We start from the raw sequence: 10,219 nt of genomic DNA, 5'->3' as shown, positions 1-10,219 counted from the left end.
TCAATTCAAACTTGAATGTTAAGAACAAAACTTTGTTTGAAGCGCCTCTATCGACAAACCTGAAACCTGAAATATCGTATCGAGGGATTTGATCGTTCAGCGCAATGTGGAATAATATGTTCGTATATCCAATATAATCAGAAAACAACTCACTTGGGCAACTGACGAATTTAAAGAGTAGAGGAAGAAATGTCTGGAGCTTTCCTGGCGAATTTTCTGGATTAAGTTCTTTCGGGCTTTCATTCGGGTGAGGTAATTCACCTGGTCCAGCGATTAGAGGACCATTACATTCTCCTTCCTCACGGAATGATTCGTGAATACCCCAATTCATCATCAAAAGGGTGGTCTCCTATTATTATTAGTCGAATTGCCTAAATCGAAAGATTATTACTACTGGAGTACGTATTTCACGCTTCTAGATTTTTAAATGACGATATCTATTTTTCGCAATTACATGAAAAATGAAAATTTTCATGCGCGCGAAAACATGACGGCTATGTATGAATGCTTTGAAAAGTTCGTGTGACGTATTTCTGAGTCCCACTGCCGCTGTGTGAGGCCACCTTGTTGCGAGGCTATGCGCGCCGCTGCGATTCAGGTTGCAGAGTACCCTGCTAGCTGGTAGCGCATGGCTTAAATAAGGAATAATAATGCCCAATCAAACGAAGGAGACTCTGACCATATGCAATTATAATAAGTGATAATAATTATAATAATAGGTGATTATTGAGAGAAGTTTCCCAGAGCTCTGTGCCTCATGCATCCATTGGTAATCTCAGACGATGTAAAACTCCTATCTACTCATGTAGAAACTAGGCCCCTGTGACGTCACGTGGAGTGGCATCGCATGGGCACCAATCTGGCCTTTTTCAAATGAGGATAAAAATTGACCATTGCCATTCGGCTAAACTGGGATTTCTAAAACCAAATAATTTGTATATTATGAATACACTAATGGTGGGTAACGAATCACAATCGACGCCTTTATTTCGTTTTCTTTGATGAAGGAAACTACCCCATTGTCAAACCAAGGAATGCAGCACTCATCCTAGCCTTGATCAGAAACGCTCACATACAGAACCCCCCCCCCCCCAGACGCTAATAAAATAGACATGATTTTTAATGCAGTTATCATTTTGTCCGTGTTTTATTTTGTGCATTACGTATTCTCAGTACACAATGTTAATAACTTTCATATTAAAATTAAGAGAATATTTCCTTTCCCCTCGGCAATGCATTTGACAAAAAAGGTGGACAACAAAGGCATATTATGAATACACTAATGGTGGGTAAGGAATCGCAATCAATGCCTTTCGTTTTCTTTGATGAAGGAAACTTCGCTATTGTGAAACCAAGGAATGCAGCACTCATCCTAGCCGTAATTAGAAAAGCTCATATACAGAACCCCCTCCCCCAGACGCTTATAAAATAGACAAGAATTTTAATGCGGTTATCATTTTGTTTTTTTTGCACATTACATAGCCTCAGTACACAATGTTAATAACTTTCATATTAAAATTAAGAGAATATTTCGTTTTCCCTTGGCAATGCATTCGACAAAAAAGGACGGACGGCGAAGAGACACGCAATTTCTTCAAATTAAAAAAAATACTATTTAGAAAATCACGTTAAGGTATGTTTTGAATATATCGTTCAAAATTTCTTGTTACTTTGGTGGGCCTGAAAAAGGCACAAAGGATACGAGAATCAAGCAAAGGGAAAGTAGTACTATTATATCAGCATTAGTGTGGATTCTAGGAAGAAATTCCTGAATATTTTTGCGTGGACAAATGGATGTGATAATGTACGCTAAGGGAAAGCGAAATGACGAAATTCAAAGTGACAGAAATGTGGTTATGGAAGAGGGTCACAAGAACAAGGTGGGCCGGTAGATAAGTAATTGAGAAAATTCCACACGATGTCCAATATGGAAGAAAACTAATATAAAAAGATGAAAATGAGAAAGTATTTGATTTTACGCAATCACCGTCTGAAATAGTGGAGGACACAAATATTGACAGAACCGTCTTCATGAAAATATCAACAGAACAGAGGTATCCATGGGCCACTAAACAAACAAAAATATCTAAACAAATTAGTAAAGATCACTTGTATATGATAAATATGGGAGTATATACACATGTCCCCAAAGAAAGCAATAATCATCTATCACTTAATACGAAAACAAATCTTAATGTAGAATATTACAGAAGAATAAGTTCGTAGAAAAAGACAAATGACAAGGTGGTCCGACAGATAAGTAATTGAGCGAACACCACATGATGTCCAATATGGAAAAGAATCAATGGGAAAAGTTCAAAGTGGGAGAGAATTTGAGTTTACGCAATCACCGTCTGAACAAGTGGACACAAATATTGACAGAACCGTTTTCATTACGATAGTTACCAAACACATGCGTCTATGGAACACAAAACAAAATAATATCAAAACAAAGAAATAAAGAGCACTCATGTAAATAAATATAGGAGTATGTTCACAAATCCCAAAAGAAAGCAAAATTCATCTGTCACTTAATACGAAAACAAATCTACGAAATTGCTTTTTTTAATAACTTCAATCTAGTTTTGAAAATTCAATAAAGAGTCATAACAGCCTTCAAAATCCAACTGTGAAACATTACGCACCGTCGCTTTCAAAAGTCGGTCCCCACGGACAGTGCGAGCAACCTTGTCCTCCGCTGAGCTACAACTTCAGGTACTGCCTACGTCATCTGTGCCTTGAAAGGGCCAGTTTGACTTAGTCTCCTCACCGTCCGCGAAAGTCATACCGAGGCATTCGTCAGTATTACTAAATTCTTCGCAACTTCCCCAGCTCCCGGTGCCAGAGCACAAGGCGACGCATACGTTCTCAGTCAGGCGATTCTCACCCTGATAATATTCTTATATAGATGATCTGAGTGATCTAGCTTCTATTAAAAAATACCGAGACGTATTAACGCCACAACGCAAATACAAGGAAGAAACGAAAATCGGAATTGACACCTGAATGAGTATTCTAAAATGACCGTCTAGATTATACCTTTAACATCCCATTGCCAAACACCACCAAAGCATATTGCTCTATATTTTAGACACTCTGTTAGGCGTATTCATTATTTCTGAGAATTATCTTGGGATATGTACCATCCTGCAGTTTTCTAAGTGTCTCATTACACGATAAATCAAAAATACTACTGTGCGATAAATTATGGTGTTAACTTCGGTATTATATTTGTATCTGTTACTAATAATATTTCCCTAAGAATATAATGGGATGTAGCGCCTTACTGTGGGGAAGCTTAGACGACGACGAAAGATGGACAAGAAAAGAATGAAGGCTTCCGAGATGCGAGTATAAAAAAGAACGGAAACGGTGAGATGGACGGAGAGTAAATGAAACGAAGAAGTGATATCCATAGAGGAGGGATTTGAGGTACGGGGTAAGGATGAAAGTACGGATAAGGTTAGATTGAAAGGGAGCAATGCGAATGTTCGTTACTGTTAATTAAAGTGGAAATTTCAATTTGGGAGGGGCGCAAGCGATGTGATTCGTAAAATCTTCATTGTAATCCAACATTCCAAGGATACGTTAAATAATACTCAAATACACTTCCTTTTCCATTTCAGGAGGGCAAGTCAACTCCGCTTTTTCCATGACCATCATTAATGGTTGACTGGCAGTCATAATGACGCGCTAAATTTGCTTGCATTTTTTTTCTAAAAAAAAAAAACAAAACACTGAACGATACTAATGTACGAGTATTCCCCAAAACGAAAAGGACAACGCACCTATGATTGGACACAGTGTCGTCTAAAATATTTACTCATATACACACAGATATCTCTGTGCTCCTTTCATTGTAAAATATATATTTATCTGAACAACAATTCAAGCCAATCCGAATGCTCATCAGGAAAATACAATGCAATAGTAGTCTCCTCTCATGGAAAAATTGCCTATCGTAATAAACAAACTTGGAGAGTAACTGCTATTTCACTTGCAAACATTGAAAAATGATTAAAAAATCCTTCGACGCCGGTAATGGCGAACTCGAGCCTGGATGGTAACCGTGACGCAAACGACAATATCAACATTGGTGTACATATTTACGTATTTTTCACATGACGATGAGGAGAAACATAAGTATTGAAGTACGTGCTCGAAACGCTCCGGAAATTTTATTTGCACTATATATGTACTGTGTAAGTTTACGACTCAAGACTCCCTTCCTCGCGGGACGGGTTAGTCGCCGGAAAAATCCTTATTTCCTCTCCACTTTCTTCGATGGTGGAATTGTTTTGCTGTGTCTGGGGCCTTCCTACCTCTGAAAGCGTGCTCTGGGCGAGGGTTAGAGTAGTCAAGTTGCACCGTTTGCACGATCCGATCCAGTCTAATAGATCCCCAGCGGACAAGGGACGCGTAAGCAATACGCTAAGGTCGTGTCCGGAGAATAACAGAGACAGATACGCCAAGCATGTGGACCGACTTTTGAAAGTGACTGTACATCGACAGCACCTCCATTGCACCGACTATAACACGAATTAAGCTAGGAGCGGGTAGCATATTCCGTCTCAACCTTAGGTGGCATTGACTGCATTTGAACTTCCATCATATCGTTTTAATAAAAAGAAATAGCGTCAGAAATGAAACCAATTTTCCCGCTATAGCTATAGCGGTGAAACGAATTTTGTTGAAATAAGTTTTTTTCCGCAATAGTCCATAGCATAAGTCCGTCGCTGAGGTCAAAGTATAGTTGTCGTTCACGGAGATAACAGTCGAAAGAACATATAACTTATATCTTCCACTGGAGAATTAAAAGGTCTTTATTAAGGTGACTGATGCATGAAGAAAGCCGATTTGAAGGTTCGACAGTAAATAAACGAAAAGAATTTAAATGAAATAGTCTGCAAAACTGTAAGGCAGTAAATAAACGGCGTGTAAAGGGCTGTTTGGGAATAGTATAATAATAAAATTGTATAATATTACGTATATTCGAATAAACAATTGAAAATCAATCTCAATTCTCCACTGTTATCGACTTGAGTAGCGAATACAGAAGAAATTCAACGAGAGCAAAAGATATCTTGAGCTACCTTTACTGTTAACGTAATTAGCAATAATCAAGGCCCATGAATTTATTTATTTTAACTGAGTGTACACACATACAAGACGAAGCCATCTTGTGATATAAACTAATTGAAATTGTGGTTCTGAAATGTTACGCAAAGCGGGCGGCCCCGTGACGGGGGAGTTTGCCTTCCCCCCCCCCCCCCCCCCCCCCCCCCCCCCGTGCACCCCTGCATATGTATATCCGCCACTGATCGACCCCATCATATATACTTGCAAAGATAAGGTAAGTGAATAAAAAAAGATTTCACAGTATCTCAACGTTGTTCAAAGACGCATTGAACGAATTCAAATTTTTAGAACTTCCTCGCATGAGCCTTCAATAATTTGGGAAAGATTGAGTACTTCGTAAAAATTCAAAGGTAAAAAAAGGAAAACTCTGACGCGTTGTTACGTTAAAAAATTAAAACATCGGCTTCAATTAATGATAAATGGCTCAAGGTTTTCGGAGTTTTGCTAAAATCATAGGAGCCTTCAATTGTGGTTTGGTCCATCATTTATCAATGAGGAGCTAATATCGCTTTCAAGACCATCGTAAGGTAACTATAAGCAACAGCACAGGAATTATTCATTGTTATTTTATACTAACCTTTTCCTCCACAATATAACATTGTTTCATAGAATGATGAACTAACAGTTCTTGCACGCTATAAGGAATTTACCACTTATGCTTCCGCACCCAAGTTTATAACTACGCTTAACGACACAAAGACGATGAAATTCATTAAGGTCCGTTACTTTTGGCTAGAGAAGGAAGACATAAATTTAGAGCCTTAGATTTCTTTGTTCCTACTCATTTCTACGCATTGTAATTAACCCTTTCGCTGGTGTTCGATCTCCGAAAACCCTCTCCTCACATGCGGTGAAAAGGTTAAAATGCGTTTCGTGGGCCCATGGAGCAGGTACTTTTAGGATAGGCATGGCACACCCTCCGAAAGGTTGCTAATCAGGGACCCGGAATCCTCGACCAGCTCACCCACGCAGGACCGCCTCAGCGACCCTACCAGCCTACCTCCCGAAAAGTGACCGCTCTGACTCTAATTCGAAAATCAATCAATAAATCCGATCATTAAAAAATGATTGTTTTCTTCGCATTCCTGCCAATCAAGCAATCAAGTACGTCTCTGAACCGTGTTTTATGCGATGAAATATAACGATTTATTTTAACATTGCTAAAATGGCCATTTTTCCGGTTTTCCGCAGCCACGTTTTTAGCAAATTCACAAAAAAAATTTTCGTCGTTGCAAACAGCACTTGATAATGTTGTTTGTACGCGCTGTGTAATAATAAAACTAAGTGGAAATATTGCAATGTCTTATTTTAGTAATTTAATCTTCATTCATTGTTTACTTTTTCTTTTTAAGCCGCAAAAGGGTAGACATGTCTTCATGAGCTCGGCGATTTTCCGTTTGCACTTGATTGTTTGTTGGTGATGTATTTGGCCAATAGGAATGTAGCTATATGAGCGTAGGACCAATCAGCTGACCTTTAGTACGGCGACCAGCGTGACCCTAAAAGGGGTTTGACGCGCGGCTGTATTGCTGCAGCGGAAAATTACTGTATTATTCCTATTAAAATGCTGAGCGGACGTAATAATGGAACGAAATTTGTCCCCGATATTCTGTAAAACTGTGCGTTAACGCTGAAATTGACATTTCTCTAAAATTAGGGAAATTGAATACTATTTCATTTATGCTCTGTGAGTGACCTCTGAATGTTAAAAAATAAGGCAAAATTTTTTTAGGATATCCATTCTGCACCAAATAGCATATTTTAAGAGGTAGAAACAAAAAATCCGAGAAATGATAAAAATAAATAACACCCTATCCAGCCCCTAATTCGCCAAATATGGCTCTGAGTGACTTTTTCCCATTTCCAAAAATAAAAAGAATCTAAAAGGTTTGTCGTTTTACAAGCATGAAATGGCATGAAAACAATCCACAAGAGGAGCTAAAGGCTAATCCGAAAGAACAAGTTTACCAAGGGTCGAAAGAAAATTTCTCACAAGTGTTTTCTATTTAATGAGAAATATTTTGAAGGCGACAGCATTAATGTAGACGAATAAAGACACAATGTAATCTTTCCCGTTATCTTCCGAATACACTCGTATGTTCACGAATCGGCGTGTGACTCAAAGCAGTAGCGATAATCGTCGGCGCAAACTGCAGCTGACGCAGAAATCATAACACCGAAAAGACAAGGTATTGGACCGGAATTATTTACAAAGGCGGCAAAAGAAGATGTTAGCTAACGTGAAAACAAAAAGAGATGAGACAAAGAGCACGACGTAAAATTTGTTTCGTGGCTTTTCGTGTTCCTTTCCCGACCGCTGGAAACTACTAAAGAATCAGGGGGGAGGTATTTTGAATTTTTAAAGATATTATCAAAGAAATTTCGAAAAATGGACGACATTTTTTTCAAATCCACGCATTTCTATACTACCCAGCTCCTTCCAATGAATGTTGACATACGTTCCCTTGCATGGTGCTGCCATCATACGGCATTCGATGAAGTAATAAGTTCGCTGAAATCATGTAGCGGAACCCAATGAAGTAATTGATGGCAGAGCAAGATGTAAACAGTATGTCGTCAGGGTTTAAGCCTTAATCATCAACAATCAACATTTCCTCCCGATATTGACTGACATAGACTTTGCACCGATCAGCAGTATCTTTAGTGTAAGTGTTCAATGCTGTGTCTAAAGCAAAGAAATACACAGGATCAAAGCTAGGGGGGGTTGCAAGCCATGGTCTGGGGGGAGGGGCAAACCAAGTTGTGACATTAGTTCATGAGATTATTTCCTTGAAAAAATAGTTATATTTTAGTTACATATCTTATACTAATGCATATCATTTTTTCGTGGGTTTGAAGAAAATTTGTTGAATGCTTTCGTTTCAATTCAGTACTGATTTTGCTTAAAGGCTTTCGCGATTTTTGCTTCTAGGGGCAGCTGCCCCCTCTGCCCCTTGCTGGGTACGCCCATGGTCTTAAGAAATTTGATTCGAAAATTTGGCCGAAAAAAAAAACAAGATAAAAGTGGCCTGTTACCGCTAGCTTACCTACAATGGCCAACGGCTTTGCGTGACCACCAAGAACTTAAATAGTTTAATACTTAGACAACTGAATAAATACAATAACTTTCGTTAAATAAGTGCACACGCCCGCCTGGTTTTCAGTAAAGGACCACCAGTGTATCCACGATAGTGCTATGAATTCGAAGAGTGACTACAACTGGTTAAACTAAAAGATTTTCGGATGAGAAAGTAAAAGAAAGGTGCCATTTTGCACTCGTCCGTCCGCACCTAGAATATGCAGCGATATCACATGCGATCCGGTTCAGAAAGACTTAATCCGCGAACTGAATAGAATACAAAGGAAGGCTGCGCGGTTCGTCAAAAGCTGCAACAAGCGTACAGACAGCGTTATTCAGATGTTAACCGAATTAGGCTGGGAGCCGCTGGAGGCTCGGAGGCTGCGCGCTAGATAGCTTGAACATTGAGAATGGATACATCTTTAAGAGCGATACAGAGAAGTTAATGCTAGAGCCATACTATATATAGCTATATACATACTATATAGTACAGCTAGTTATTCTCGCACTATTTTTGGTGATTGGACTCTTCCAGCAGAGATAGATAGTTTTAAATCTCGCTCTTTCTCTCTCTTTTTCTCGTTGTCGTCACTTCACTTTTCAAAATGCCTGGAGGTACTCACAACCCGTACGAAAAAACTTATTTAACCACGGACGAGGATCGTAAGGCCAGGGGTACGGCTAATGTGTCCGTAGGAAGTGAAGTTTCTAATAATGAACGGGAATCTTCTTTAGAAGTGGTTCCACCTCGCCCAACGCACGAGGAAAGCAGTGATGTTCACGTCTCTCACGAAATGTCTGCTTCTCAGACATTGCCAGTTTCTGAAGGGTTAGTGATTGTCAAACAATTACTCAGTGATTTTCCGCCATTTGAAGTGTCAAACAGTGAGAATTGGTTTAATTTCATGTTAAAAGTTAATGAAATTGTTTCTTTGTCTTTGGTTCCTCTGTCAACGTTATTGTACCTTGTAGTATCTAAACTACCTGCCAGCTCTCGTCATTTTTGGTTGTCTATGTTAAACTTGAATCTCGCATGGTCTCAAATCACAGAAAAAGTTTGGGCTAGAATTGTTAGTGACAGAGAGTTTGATCGCTTGATCACTACGAAAGTTAAGAGATTTCAGTTCCCTCGCGAAACGCCCCACGATTTCGTGTGTTCTGTGCGTAATGCCACTCAGGTGCTGGGTTTGCAGTATTCCGAGTCTTCTATTGTGCGACTCATTATTCAAGGGTTAAATCCTTTAACAAAATCTGCAATTATGTTCTCAAATCAGCCTAACACATTTGTAGAATTGGACTCTGTAATCACGCAGGCTTCTAAACATTTAATGGACTGTGCTGAATATTCCAACACTTTCCATCGTATCTCTAGGAATCCGTCTTCTGTTGCCTCTTCCAGTGCGCCTAGGGAAGTTTCTTTTCCTATTAATTGTTCTTACTGTCATAAACCTGGCCACAAAGTGAACGAGTGTCGCAAAAGACGACGATTTACTCAGCCTGCCGTGAGTTTGATGAGTGTCCGTGACAAGTGTTCGACTCGATTGCCAATATTATCTATTAATCTTCATTCTATGCCATGCCAGGCTCTAATTGACACTGGGTGTTCAGTTTCACTGTGTGATGAAGATTTCTTTGCTTCTCTGAAATGTTGCCGGAGAAAGGTTATTCGTCAAAATGTTGACGTCGATTTAATCACGGTGTCGGGGCAGCCTTTTCATATTAATTCCTCTGTCTCACTCAAGGTTCAAATAGGCAAGTTTTCTTGGAACCACGTGTTTTATCTAGCCAAAATCCCGTTTCCCGTGTTACTGGGTGTGGATGTCATTTGTAATTCAAAGATGATTATTCGTCCGGCGAACGTCAGTTTTGAAATTGCCCCGAATTCTCTTTTTTCTTTTACGGACAATTGCGAAGCGTTTAAATCGGCGCCAGTTAGTAACTCGTCCGAATCACATGTTCTGTCGTCCACTGAAATCACGTTGTGTGATAAGTTGAAGGGTT

This window comes from Ischnura elegans, chromosome 2 (assembly GCF_921293095.1).
Source record: "Ischnura elegans chromosome 2, ioIscEleg1.1, whole genome shotgun sequence".
NCBI classification, from domain to species: Eukaryota; Metazoa; Arthropoda; class Insecta; order Odonata; family Coenagrionidae; genus Ischnura; species Ischnura elegans.
Note: the sequence above shows the minus strand (reverse complement) of the source record.